This window comes from Cavia porcellus, unplaced genomic scaffold, assembly GCF_034190915.1.
Source record: "Cavia porcellus strain 051 isolate PalLab524CR breed Dunkin Hartley unplaced genomic scaffold, mCavPor4.1 scaffold_12, whole genome shotgun sequence".
NCBI lineage: Eukaryota > Metazoa > Chordata > Mammalia > Rodentia > Caviidae > Cavia > Cavia porcellus.
Window position 1 is genome coordinate 83100461 of NW_026947495.1, and position 14442 is coordinate 83114902.

Sequence of the window (14442 nt, forward strand, 5' to 3'; positions counted from 1 at the left end):
ACCTGCCATCCTCAAGTCCTTTGTCCAGAGGACGTCTCTGCTGGAGGAGGCAGGAGAGAAGCCCAGCTTTGGAGGGCCCGGTCAGGGAGGGCAGTGGGGGCATGGCCCACCAGCACTCCGCCCCCTTGGGCTTCTCCAAACCCCCAAGTTGCCTTTGAGAACAGCTCGCCAGTACTAGGGCCCCACCCCAGCCTCAGGCTACCTCACAACGAGGTCCATGGCTCAGTCTCAAGTCGCCCGGTGTGGACGCTGCACCTTACCTTGTAAACAATTGGGCGGGCTTCATAATTTACATGGAGGGAAGTGAAATGGGTTTTCAGCTCTGAAAGGACCGACCCATCCAAGGCTTTCACCCTTCCTGCAGAAGGCAGCAGGAAGGAGAGGCATGAGCTCAGCGGGGCCCCCGCGTGCGGGCAGAGAGCCACGCTGCCACCCAGGGTCACCCTCACCTTGGGGCTGAGACGCACCAGTGTCTGCAGCCCTCTGTTTTGGGGAACAGGGGGGCATGTCCCTCGAGGGGGCCATCTGGGGTTCTGTGTCCCCCTCAGCTTTGTGCCTCGGTGTGTTTTCATCCTTTGGTTCCGTTTTCATCCCGTCTAGGCCATTTGACCTCTGACCTTACATTCTGAATGAGGACAGATCTCAGCACCCACATTCTAAAACCGAACTTAAACCATAAACATAAAGCTCTGGAATGACAGCAGGTGTGGTAACGTCCACCTGCCGTCCCAGCACCCGAGAGGCTGAGGCAGGAGGATGGCAAGCATGAGCCCTGCTTGGGTAACTTAGGGAAGCCTGCCTCAAAGCAAGAGATGGCTGGGGAGGTGCTCAGTACAACATAATGAAAATCTGTCCAGGGCATCAGAAAAATTACATCAAACATTCATTTGATCATTAGGAATTTGAGTTTACCCACAATTCATGCAACTGTTAATGTTTGGATTTTTACTGATGAATGCAAGACACAAAAGACTCTCCAAACTTTTATTTCTCCAAACTTCTAAAGTAATCATTCGAATTATAAAACATACATTAAACTACTCAGACCTAATTAGATTTCTAGAGCTTATTGGTAAAAGCACAGGACTGGAGAGGGCTGAGGGACAAGTATTTTAAGAATTCACCCTGGGGCGACCTTCCTGGTTTTAGCATAGTTATGAACCATCCACAAGACCCAAACCTGACTTGATCTTCTGAGGTCTGTCCAGCTTTTTAAAAAAACCCAAATAGATCAATAAAAATATATTTTATTCATTATAATGAAAGTAAATATCTGTGACAGCATAACTTTATATTATTAAAAAGGATATTTTTTTCATAGCTGTGACCGTTGCTGATAGTCACTATGCAGTCTAAGGGGTTCGCTTTAGACTAACAGAATGAAGTTTTACAGCTAAAAGAAACTTGGACATGGGGCTCCCCAAAGCCCCAAGGCTGTGAAGCCCAGACCCCAGAGGGGACGTGCTGCCGCCGCCCTCTCCCATTCTCCTGTTAACTTTTAGGGTCTTCTCATCCGGCTCTCCTGGGATGCTCTTTCGCGTCCACAGTGATGCACACTGAGCAAAGCGGGCCTCCCTGGCCCCGGCTGGGCTGTGTGCTGCGCACCACCTCACGGGTCCCTTCCCGCCCCTTTCCCAACCCACAGCTCGTGGGCAGCCTGCCGGGTCCTCACAGCTGGCCCAAGCTTCACTGCTAGATGTCCCTGTTCCCAGAATGTTCACACTTGGGAGCAAAATACAGATCGTTTATTATGCTATTTCCTAAGCATCTCTCTCCCCTGTTAGACTGAATAGGAATGAGATCATTCTTTTCATCTCTAAAGCTGGGTCCAATCTTGAGTCATGGTAGACACTTTGTAACAATGTGCTAGGAAATGAATGAATGCACTGACAGATGGCTAACTCCGTGTCACAGGAATGAAAGTTAGTGAACAGACAGACAACCAGCAGGGAATGAGTGAAGGGGTCAGGTGCTCAGCCTGGCGTTCGAGGGCTGAGGTCGGGGCACTTCCTTCGCCCTGCAGGACTAGGAGCAGATCCCGGGCCTCACCCACAACAGCACCCTGAGCGCCCACCCAGCTGTGACCCCAGAACTGCATCTGGACATTGCCACACCCCCTGGGGCAGACACCCGCCTGCCGAGAAACAGGAGGGACAGAGCCTGACCCCATGCAGAGATGTCGTGGAGAGCAGGGATTAGAAACGTGCTCTCCGTTTCAGTTCAGTATTTCTCCATTGCGATTTAACCTTGCTGAGATCCAAATTCAACCCTTAGTGTTCTCATAAAGTAATTTTAAAACCTGAGATCGAAAGCAAAGTTAACATGTATAATTTGAAAAATAGAGTATTTAGAAGTAGCATTAGGAGTAAAGGTGCCCTTTCTGTCAACACGTCTGCTTCGCCCCAGCCTTTTAAAGACAGGTTCATCCGTAGCTGATGTCATTAAATGATGTTTGACTTGATCCTGCTTCAAAGTGTGCTTCTAGAAGCCAAATGATTTTTAAAATTTTTCTAAATGCCGCTTCATAGCACCATCTTGTGGATCTTAAGGGGAATTCATTGATCTCACTGTAAAATGTCTAGTTGGTTCTCCAGAAAAGAACTAAAAAGGAACTCAGAAACCATTTTTTCAAAATACATTTTGCTTACTGAAATCTTCTCCCAAACTCTGAAGTAGGCCAAAGTGAAATCTGGCCTCAGTTTCGGTGTTCAGCCACAGTTTGCTGTCCGGTGTTGGGAAGGCTTCATCTCTGCCATCCCGTTACACCGTGCACACTGCCATCACGGACGGGAGGAGAGGACGGTCCTGACGAAGGCCTGCCAGAATCGGTGCCGTCTAACGCAGGAGGCCCATTCTGAATGCAAACTTCGAATCAAGATAGAACTTTGAATTAAGATTTCCTCCTGGACTGAAAGTGCTGGAAGAGCAAAGTGGCAAAATTAGGAAAGTGTGAAAACTTATAACACTATATAGAAACCACACGAGTCTTTAATCTGATAAATTGAGAAACAGGAATATTTTTAGACAGTCATATCAATAATCACTCCTGTCTATGATGTCAAATTTTTAAAATTTGATTACCAATTTTTCCTTATAAAAATGCAACTGCAATTACATTTTTCCAGGAAACTTACCCTATGATGATATCTAGCACCAGTCTTTGAAAAACGTTGATCCAATCCTTAGCCACCTGGCATCTGGCCTAGTATGTGTCTGATGTACTCCTCTGCTAATCTAAAAGGAGAGAAAAATGGAAAGGAGATGATGTCAGTTATAGTGCATTTGAGATCTCTTCCTTCTTTAAATGTGAATTTTTTTTTTCTTTCGGACTTAAAAGAAAATGTTCACCACAAAATACCAGGAGCATCAAATGCAGAGACCAGTATAAGAAGCTTGCGTGGGATTTCTGATATGGGAAAAGCACCTCTACTAACACCTGTAATCACAGTCTCATGTTACAGGGAACTGTTTAACTGATTAAATTCTCATTTGCCTTTCTGGACTGACAGGCAGGATGGCTTCTCCATGAGATGAACCCAGCCGGGCTTTGTGGCCCCTCCACACTGATGCACAGGGACTCCGGTGCAGTCTGTGGGGCACCCGGGAGTCCAAGCTCCATTCTCTCTAAGTCACAGCACCCCCGGGAGGCAGAGAGAAGTCTCGGGTGTTAGAAGGAGAACTTTCCCTGCAACTTTCGCTTACTGTTTTGACCCCGAGTTCACTCTCCTGCTGTGCCTGCCTATCGGCGGGGAGGACACTGCTGGAACAGGATGTGGCGCTGTGTAACCCCAGCCGCCTCCAGGAAGGCCACTGGGGCTATGAACAGTATGCTCTCCTGCCCTGAGTGACGGTACCCGTGTCCCCGATCGGCCAAATGCTCCATGGTGGGCAGCACTTCAGCCCTGAGATGGAGAAGCCATATTTGTACACAGTCTGTCACCAGGTACGAGTGCGCACCCTCGGGCAAAGGCTCCCCTCTCTGCCCGTGTCCCCTCTCTGTAAAAGGCAGGCGCTGGATGAGGTGTTCCCTCATAATGAAGATCCCACGAACTGTCTCCTGGGGTAGGAGCAGCTCAGCAGCCACATCCTCAGGCCAAAAGTGACGCCAGCGGAAAGTTGAGCAGAGCCAGCCCTCACAGTTCAGAGCTCTAACAAGGCCCTTTCTACGTGGCCCCTTAGTAATGCAAGCTAGAACGTCTATCTGTTTTTAAGCGTTTCTTAATTCCATTTATTTTCCACATACACCACCACAGAAAGATCTTTTACTTATAAATATTTCCGTTACATTTCAGAGCTTCTAATTCCACAATTCCAGACTCAAGGTTCTAATTCGCAGAAGCTTTCATCTTGCAGAGACTGTAATCACCTGTGGCTCAGCGGCCTGTCCTGAGGAGGGGAACACGGCCCCTCTTCCCCGCGGTGGCCCGCAGCCTGTTCGTGCTGGGTCTCTCTCCAGGGTACATTTTTCTGCTGACTACTCACAATGGCTGTCACTGGTGTGGTGACTCTTCAGGCCACCTCGACCTCTTTTTTGTTTTTATTTTGGGTTTGCTTGGCCGATTTCCTTTGGTGGGGTGTTTTGGGAAGGCTGTGACATTGGGAAATATCTGTGCTGCCTCCACCTATGACTAAGCCTTCCCGACACAGACGCTGCTCCTCAGAAGATGTGATGCTTTGCTGTACATCTTTCCCAATTCCTTTGTCTTATTGTATTTATTTTCTCCTAGAAATGCAGAAACTCTGAACTTCCTCTGTAACATTAGGATAGCCACTTAGCAGAGCAATGACCTCTCTCTGTTCAGTAACAAAGTTCTCTTGACGATTCAGACATCTCTTGGTTTTATGACGGCTGCTGTCATGTCAGTACCTGATAACTTTTAATTCAAAGATAACTAGAAATACTTCAGACCAAGTTAGTGGGTTCCCTTATGCTATCTTGGTCAAACATGGTTTTGAAGTTAAGATCACATGCAATAATCAGTAGGGTTTAAAGGGGATGGAGTGTAAATTAAAATTTACACACGTGTGCGAAAGGGTTCTATCTATAAGGAATTCGATCCGTACACACACTGGGACCTGCAGTAGCAGAGGACTGGGCACCTCTGACTTGCCCAACCTCTCACCCACTGATACGCGAAGCAGACTTTTAAAACAGGAACCCTGGTATGTCCCACATTAACTGGCGGCCAACCGTCACAGCACAGGTAATCATTCAGTTAAAATCAGCATTAGTCATGATTTTAAATTCAACATATGAACATAAGAAACAGTGTTGAGGGCAACCAAGTTAACTTACTTATTGGAATTAAGTATGAAGTCATACTGTCAAATGTTCCAATACAAATACTTTGGCAAAATACTTTCAGTAACTGGATTTTGTATCACTACACATCTTATTAATTCCACAATATGGAGCAATCTATTTTAGTAGTTATGTCATTAACTGATAATAACTTTGTTTCTATTTAACACTTAATGAGTTTTCACATCATTTTTTCTTACAGTTGTATACAATCATGTTTAAGCACATTGAAATTACTAATCTCTCAAATTTGAATTGAGAGGTGTTTTTAAAAAGTAGGAATTAGACATACTGTGCCCAAAATATTGAAAAACATAATCTTTTTTAAAATGTCCACCATCTCTCTTCTCTTTCCTTTCAACTCAAGCTAGTTAGTTTCCTTTGAAGAAGTCCTTTGCCAATGTTTCTGCAAACTATTTTTGTTTGAAAATTTCAGGGTGGAATAGCTTTTTTAGATGAAGGAAACTGTAGTCACAATTATAGCTTATAAAGTACAGAAAACCATAAATTCCCTTTGGCATCAATTTGACTCAGGTCAAAATTAGATTTCCTCTTCCTATAACATTTAAATCGGAAACTCCCCTTTCTGTAAGTGGATGGATGGGAGTGCTGTCCGCTGGGAACTAGGAAACGCACAGTACGAATACTAGAGTTAAAGTGTAATTTTAAGTGAACAGCTCAGTCAGTTTTGACTTTGTGACAGTACAAATTTTTGGTCTAGTATTGATGTCATCTCACATTTTAATTGAATAAAAACGTTGGCTTTGCATCTTTCAGATTAACATTATTAAAATTTGGAATCGTGTATTTTCACATCAAGCCGTGTGATGGTGGTGATGATGGTATTTGCAAAGGAGACGCTGGCTAGAGTCCAACAAGCTGCATTGTTAGCACCATGAGAAAGTGACAAATGCCCTTGGAAAGAGAATTCCTGCCACCCAGGACCCTGTCGTACAAAGCTGTCTTTCGGGCTCTCACGGTACCGGGGAGTGACCCAGAGCCTCCCAAGTGCTCGTAACTGAGCTACTCCCCAGCTCTTCATTCAGAGGCAGGGAATCACTCAGTTGCCCAGGCTGGCACCGGCCTTTCGACTCTCTTGAGAAGCTGGGACTATAAGCAAGCTCCACCACATCCAGCCTAAAACCTCTCATTTCAGACATCCACAGACCAACCTGACGGTGTCCACTGAGTGGGACAGCAGGGGGCTGGGCCAGAAGGGTCACTTCCTTTACTCGGATCCACTCTTGTTTCAATGCGTCTCTTCACCATGAGGGGCCTCAGTGTAAACTGACAATTCCAACTCATTTCACACTGAGTACTTGATATACACAGACTAAGGTTTAGGTCAAGTCACAAATTGCTGAACTGACAAAGACCTGGAAAAGTCCTCTAAAGAAATGTTTGCATCCATGGTAAGGAATGAGATTTTTAGGGAAACACAAAATCGTGAGAGTTGTTCAGCCAGAACCTAAGACCCAACGAACTCATCACCAGCCAACGAGAAGTGCAGAAAACACGCTGCCCAGAGGATCCTACCCCTGGTGGGGGGCTGCGCTGTCTTTTGGCAGCGGCTGGCGTGGGAAGGATGCCCAGCTGCACTCTCCAATTGTCTGGCCCTCGTGCCAAGACTCTCCTAGGTTCCTCAGACCTCATCGGCGTGAGTGGGGGGTCCTGTGGAGGCCCCTCAGGTGGAAAGAGGAGCTGGGCCATTCCTCAGCGTTTCCCCAAGACCGCTGAAACTATGCACCAGAAATACTGCGCCAAACTTTCATCACAGTGGGAAAAGATCTAAAGGCCGTTTTTGTCATGTAGACAAACTTCCTTACTATTTTCTTCGTATCCGACAGGGCAGACTTGGTAGTATTATAGCTCCACGTGCCACACACAGTACACGTACGTAATCGTTTGCCTGTCAGGCTTCCAGGGCAGGGTGTGCAGTTCTGCCGTTTAATTGCAGAAAACTTTGAGCACAAAAGCAGAGGGAGTGGCACAGCGAGATCTGTGTGCCGCCTCGGCGATTACCAACACGGCCAGTTTCAGTGTATCTGTGCTCTGCCCTCCCTCTCCCGTCCACTTTGCCCTCCGCAGTATAAGCGGAAAGAGACCCGACCGTTGGGCACATGAGTTTCACCTTGTATCTGAAGGAGGTTTCTGCAGTGACTGGGCCCCTGGGTCTGTCCCTGACCGCGTGTGTGCTGGGAGAGGTCAGGTCCCCTCGGAGAGCCGTCCACAGCTCGGCTCCACGGCCTGGCACCCCTCCTGCGTGCACCTCCCAGGGCTGGCACCCTGCAGTGGAGGCTCTGGGCGCCTTGGGCGGCAGGGTGTCCGGGGGATTCCTGGTACTGAGTCTGCTCACCCCTCCCTCCCTCCTCCCTCCCTCCCTTCTTTCCTTCCTGGGTTGCTGGGTAGGAAGCCGGCGTGTGGAGCAGGAGGTGCCAGCCAGAGCGTGAGGGCAGGCAGTGGCTCCCTCCAGGGACAGCTCCCGAGTCCCCTGATTTCTTTCCCTTGGAGAAACTGGGCCTTCACAGAAGCCTGCCCTGGCGAATGGAATACACCACCACACCAGTGGCAAACCACTGTTTTGAAAGTCCCTGCTTACACAAAAAGCACAAGTTCCTCGTGGATGGGTTGCCACGCAGCCCTGCCCTGGGGAGGCGGCGCGGCTGCCTTCATCTGAGTGCAGGAGGCTCTGCTGGGCTGACCCACGGCTTTGAGAGCGAAGCTTCTCAATTAGATGACGGCGCTAAGAAAATATGCATATCTCTACATAGACTACTATGTAATTTAGTAATTCTCATGTATTATCTTAAAATGAATAATAATTATGTGAAATTAGCTGCCTGATAGATCAATCTCTAATTTAAAAAGTGATGTTTAGAGTTATGAAAGATATGTTTTTCATGCAATGTTCGGTGCAGTTTCAAAATCCCTAAGTTGTCTGTAGCATTGAATATTTTGCACTTCAAAATGGATTTTCTTGATAGAAAAAACTCAAAATTTATGTCATATATATTTGCAGAAAAAAAAATGTAAGACAAGGTTTTTTGTAAACTATAAAGTTTTCTTTTGTACTTTAAATTCAACTGACTTTAGTGGGTTTTTTAAAATTTTGCATAAAAAATTAAATCATAAAATGCTAGACTATAAAGTGTCTTCTATCATTGCTCCTTTGAGAACTGAGAATATAAATGGTTTCTAATGTTAAAGATTCAGGAGATTTAATAGCTGAATTAAATATATTTTAAAATTCCTATTAATTTATTTTCAAATGAGGAAAACCCATAATCCTGAGAAAATGGAAAAGAGGCCTTAATTTGTAATTGTGTCCAACTCTGAAAGCCTACATTCTGTAAGCATAAAGATTACATGCTCTTCAAAAGATTTGCAAATTCACATAGGCACATAACTTAGAGAATGAGAAGATTGTAATTTGAAAAATTACAGATTTCATTGTTTTTGATGTGTGAAACCTATAAACAAATATCAGGAGACTGTATTGCAAAACTGAAAATTCCTTGTTTAGTTTTGTAAGGGACAGTGCCCTGTGGCTTCCAACCCCGACTTAAAAGAAAAGTGCAGAGTAATGCAAAAGATACTCTAGTCACTGCATCTAATTACAAAGGAGAAAAATCAGTGAAAATTTTAAGTGTCCTTGGGCAGGCGTGTGGTCTGGTGGTCGGAGCATGGGATTTCAAGTCAGTAGGCTAAATTCTATTTTAAACACCACTTTTAAATGTCTCCATGACTTTGGGCATGACATTAACTTATTTTTAAGGAAGCATTTAAGGTCTGTTCTTGATCATTACAAAGTGGTTTTGAAGTCTTCTACTATAGGTATAAATTTAATACTGTAAAAATTGGAGGGGCAGGTGCTTTCTGGACATCTGATGGTAAAAAAACTTGACAAAAACCTTTCAGAACTTTTAAAACAGCCATTCTCCAGGACACAGTGTCATGGGTGCACACACACACCCCGCCCTGGGTTACCTCTGAGTCCCAGGGTGCCCTTGGGCCAGGGCAATGGCTGGCAGGAGGACCCCTTCCCGGCTTCCCTGGGAGGCGGCTCCTTTGCCTGAGGAGCCCTCCAAGAACACAGCTCTCTACCCTAATTGCTATGGTCACCAGAAGGAACTTGTGAGCCACACTGATGTGTTTGCTTTGCAGTTTGTTTATGTGTAGTGTCCTCCAAGTATAAGAAGTACAGACAAATCACCAGGTACGTTTTCTTTAAACTGCTCCACTGCTAGATTCCGAGTGGTGGATGTAGGTGACCCCACTTCTGAGATCAGCTGCTATGGCGGTTTTCACTGGGAACAGTTAACACGTGAATTCAAAGAACGCCACGCGACTCGCGGAGCTGCCTGCTCATTTTCCTCCTTCCCGCCCTCCCTCTTCCCTTCCTTCCTTCCTTCCTTCCTTCCTTCCTTCCTTCCTTCCTTCCTTCCTTTCCTCCGTGTCTCCCCATCCACAGTCAAGCACTTCATGGATCTTTCTGAATGTAATACTCTCGTTTGCTTTCTCAGGCCTCGTTTAGTTGGGGTGTCCTTTATTGTTAGGAGAATCCCCCCGTCCAACTTGCTAAAACGCGTAGCACACAAATGAGAAACCGAGCAGACGCAGGAACGGTGGGACAGGAGTGTGGGGTGCAGCGGGGTTAGAGTTTGGCCCAGAACTTGAGCTCACAAACCTGCCGTGCCTCTTCTACTGCACACATTCCAGGCAAAAGGGGATCTTTAAAAACAGCCATTCATCAAGACAATGCTGCACAAAAGGAAAAGGAGACCATTATAAAGCAACGGAAAGCAGCTTACAGACAGATCTGGCTTTATGTCTCCCTGATTAGAAATGCAGTGTAAGAAGCCTTGCAAAAGTACTTACAAGGCTATTAAACGGTGCAACTCTCAGGTGGGAAGTCGCTGAGTGAAAGGGTGGAATTCCGACAGGTCGGCCTGATTCTCTGGCTGTGTGCAGGAGGGTAGACGCGGGCTTTCACTCCCTCGGCCTCCAGGGAGGAGGGCAGAGCGGGCCTGCTGTGCTGGTGTGCAGGGGCCCTAATGGCTTCAGAGCCTGCCTTTGCATTCCTGGGGGAGCACAGGTTATACAAAAGGCAGGAAATCCAACTTACTAAATTCATGAAATTAAAGATTTATTTATGCTTTGAAAACTGGAGCATTCTGTAAAATATAGGTGGTATCTGTTCTAAATTAGAAATTGAGTCCCACATGTAGTTCACTAAGCTCAGTTCTGCTTCTTGCTCGGGTCTGTTCATTCAAAGCCAAAAGTTCTTTCAAACTTGTTCTTTTCTTCTTAGTTACAAAACACTGTATCTTTTCCTTTCTGTTTTCTTTTGCTCTTCATGTTCTCTGTGGGTTCCCTCTTTCACTTCCTCACTGTAACAGAAGTAGATTAAAACCCAGCTCCTGTGCTACTGGGTTTGATGAGATGAGAAACGGAGAAACATTTTAAATGTGGGAATAAATCCACCCTGATGAAAGGAGGTGCAGTGGGTCAACTCTCAGATCACGGAGAACAAGACCGGCTCCTGCATACATTTCTCCCAAGTACCTGCTATAACGATAAACTGCGATTCTGGGACCCGCTTAGCTGGCACGGAAACGTTCTCTGAGTTTGTATTTCCTCTCATTAGCCCCAGTGCTACAGCATAATTTTTGTATTCCAGTCCTAGATCTGCTAGAGTACTTACTTTAAGCAGCTATGGGACATTTGGCTTGATGCAATAAGGTCAGAAACCTGGCTGGGACTTTGGTAAAAAGAGTTCCTTTGTTTTCTCAATGTATTACGAGTCCTGTAACACTCTAATTTTATTTTTGACATCACAAAGCTCTCTCTCAAAACCGACTATGGCATCAAATATAATAATTGTTTCTTAGTAATGAACCTACATCTGTTTTATCTTCTTTCAGAATTTTAATTTGAAACAATGTTTTAATTTTAAATTTGAACTATTATTTTGTTAGATTGCTAGCTCCACAGAAGACTTTTAACATGCACTTTCTTTGCTGACTGAGGCTTTTTAACTGATACCAAACATAGCTTCATGAACTGTCCCAATCATTCATATTTATCACTAGATTTTTATATGGGAGTAATTGTTTAGGGTTAAATTCAACTATGAGAGACAGAAAACCTCAAATTACAGGGTGTACCCAGGACAACAGGGTTTTGTTTGTTTCTGGGGGTTTTCTGGACCGGACTGTTTTGTTTTGTTTTGCTCATGTAACACCCAGAAAGCAGCAGCTCAGGGCCCAGATTACAGGTCCACGGTTGGGCTCTTCGTCGCGGCCTCCATGTTAAATTTGCAACTTGCGCAAGTCAAAGCTCTGTATCCAGCAACTACATTTACAGTCCCGGCAGCAGGAGAGAAGCCGCACGCCCTGCCCGGGCCTTGCCCTGCCTTCTGTGACCAGCATGTGATCGTGGCTCCATGGCAGTTACCATGTTTGACCCTGCATTTCCTACTGTTAAAAGATACTTTTCAGGAAAGGATAATAAAATAATTCTCATACATATGTAAAAATGAGCACGTTAATGATATTATCTTGCTTTTTTAACGGTAGCAAAGTTTACTTGAAAAAGTAAAGTTGAAGAGTGAGGGAGAAACTGGCTTGCAGAGTGAGCTCGGGCTGAGTACAAGGAAGGCCAAGAGGAGGACTCTGGAGGACACGGGGGGCGGGCTGTGGTGAGGAAGCCACAGGAGTCTGCTCCCCCATTCATAACCAGGCATCACAGTCCAAAGAAATCAAACACCACACACTTGTAAGGAGTAAATCCACGTTGAGATGAACTGAAACCACACAGAACTGCTTTGCAGCGGGGGGATTAGATCATGCAAGCCAGGATGGGTGTTAGTACACACACACCGATCAATTAAGAGAGGGGCAAAACAGCTCAACGCAACGAACAGGGCAAAGTCTCAGTACTCAGAAGGTGCATCATAAGGATGCATATTTTATTCTGAAACAAATTTTTCTGTAACCTTTTTCTTTTTTATGAAAATAATCTCGAGACATCTTTAATCACAAAATGAATGTGATTTTATTATATTTGGTCTAATTATTTACATAGGTACATAAGACTTAATTTTTCTACATGGGCTTTCTTAAATTTGTTGTGCTGTAAGTTTTCACAAGGAACCTCACATTAAAACCATGAGGCTAGAAAACCATGCCAAGAAAGAAATTACTGCCAATTTTTTTTCTCTCAGTGTCTATTAATTTGTGTGAATTCCTTTATTCTCAATGTTCCCTAACATCTTAAGATTCCTGACCTGCATAAAGTGACCTTCTTTCCTCCCCTGTAAGGCCAGAAGTCCTACGAGCCAGGTACCATGCTGGTTTCTCAAAAGGATTTTATAAACAGTGGCACCATAAAATCACGTAGTTTCACAAAAGTAACATCATAGACAGCTAAGTAGGCAGCAGTATCGCAGGCGGTCAGAAGGGCCGGGCCCTCAGGGGCGGGTGGAGAGGACGCAAACACATTGCAGCTGTGGCTAGAGATACACCTGCTGGAAATCAGGCCTTCCGCAAGCCAAACAAGAGTGACAGAGCATCAGTCACCCTCTTGGTGACCAGGACCCCCAGCTTGTCTCTTCCTAAAAAACCCTTGTTCTTCCCGGGTACACTTGCTGTGCGCCCCACCCCATCACCATTATCTAAAACACTAAATTTCTAATCTCATTGCTTGGTCACAGTTTTGACCCATGTTGTGCCCGTATCTCATGGTTTTGCTCAACAGAAGTTCCTCTGTAAAACAGGGTCCACGGCAACCCTCTTAGGACTCCTCTGTCTCTTAGGAGCTGTATTTTATCTCCCCATAAATATTTCCTACCTCTAATCTCTGTTGTTTCTCAGAATTCAGAATTCATTCTTCGATTTTGGGGAACACGAACTCGGCATCCGGACACCTAGCGGGGAGGCCTGGCCGCCCACAGACGCGGCCCCAGCTATGCTTGTACTAGGTTTTCATGGTCCGCATTGGCTCCCTTGAGGGCCCAGCCTGGTCTCACTGTCTGTAATGTTTTTGCCTGGCTTAGCTGTCTATAACACCACACCTACCCTTCAGCCTCTGCTAGTTTCCTCAGATACTAGATTTCCCGGGATTTGCTGCCCAAAGCTCAACGCTGTTTTCTTTCTCTTGATATTTCTCTATATAGGGCTGGTCTTTACTAAGGTGCTTCTGAAGCCCAAAGCCCTAACTACCCGCTTAGGGTGACTCATCTCTGGGTCCTCTCCTGCAGCTCCACAATGCACACTTTTTCCTTTCTTAATTCATCTTTATAGTTCAATTAGAAGACTCAACCCAATGAACCTAAGATGGGTCAAGGAGGAAGTTTCTGTCCTGCACTATATTGCAATGAAAATATTCCAAATTCCGGAGGCATCAACCAGGGAGAATGTCACTTACAAAAGTTTAATTTCAATTTGCAAAAGTAGAGTCTACTAAATTTTCATAAATACCTTTATCTATCTGAAAAACAGAACTTTAAAATGTCAACACATTACAGACAAAAACTATAGTCCTCCCTCATGGGTTCGCTCTGTGTTGTGTAACTGATTCTTGTTCTACTGGACTTGGGTTAGCAGCCTCCCAAACCCAGCAGCTCCTTGACCAGTGCTCTGGGAATGTTGATTCAGGTTGCTGTGATCACAGTTATCTAACACTCCCAAAGAAGCTGGCATCATAGGACTCCTGGGGCCTGCTGAAGACACACATGCCAGCCCATAACTACTAAGAGCTTTCAGGGAAGGGGCACAGAAAGCAAGCTGGCCAGGCAACCTACTGATGGCAAAAAAAACTTAAACTGTTGATAGCTTTCAAAACCCAGAGGTCTGAGGATAGCTCACTGTAAGAATAAGGCAGTAGACAAAGAAATTTGTTTCTATAGCATGAAAAGCAGGTAAGGTAGGTCCAACAATTTAGAAAATAAAATTTTAAACCTAATGGTTTGATAACAAAGACAATGGACCTTGCATTAATTTATAAAAATAGATTAGCATAATCTTTACAGAGAAAAAAATAAAAACTTTGAGATATAAGAAGCGCCCTGAGATTAATATACCATGAATATACCCAGAATATACAAGAATATCAAAGAGTGATATGGTAGATGTGGAGCA

The 14442-nt window shown here is 45.0% G+C and overlaps 1 long non-coding RNA gene across 1 annotated transcript in view; it reads right to left on the reverse strand.

The window, feature by feature from the left end:
* Window positions 1–1019: 1019 nt before the first annotated feature.
* The window catches only part of LOC134478235 (uncharacterized), a 39266-nt gene continuing 25843 nt past the window's right edge, over window positions 1020–14442 (reverse strand). The window contains exons 2-3 of the long non-coding RNA XR_010050728.1: window positions 3135–3234; window positions 1020–2917 (exon numbers count right to left, since the gene is read on the reverse strand). This is a non-coding gene — a long non-coding RNA (uncharacterized LOC134478235). The remainder of the gene's footprint in view (window positions 2918–3134; window positions 3235–14442) is intronic.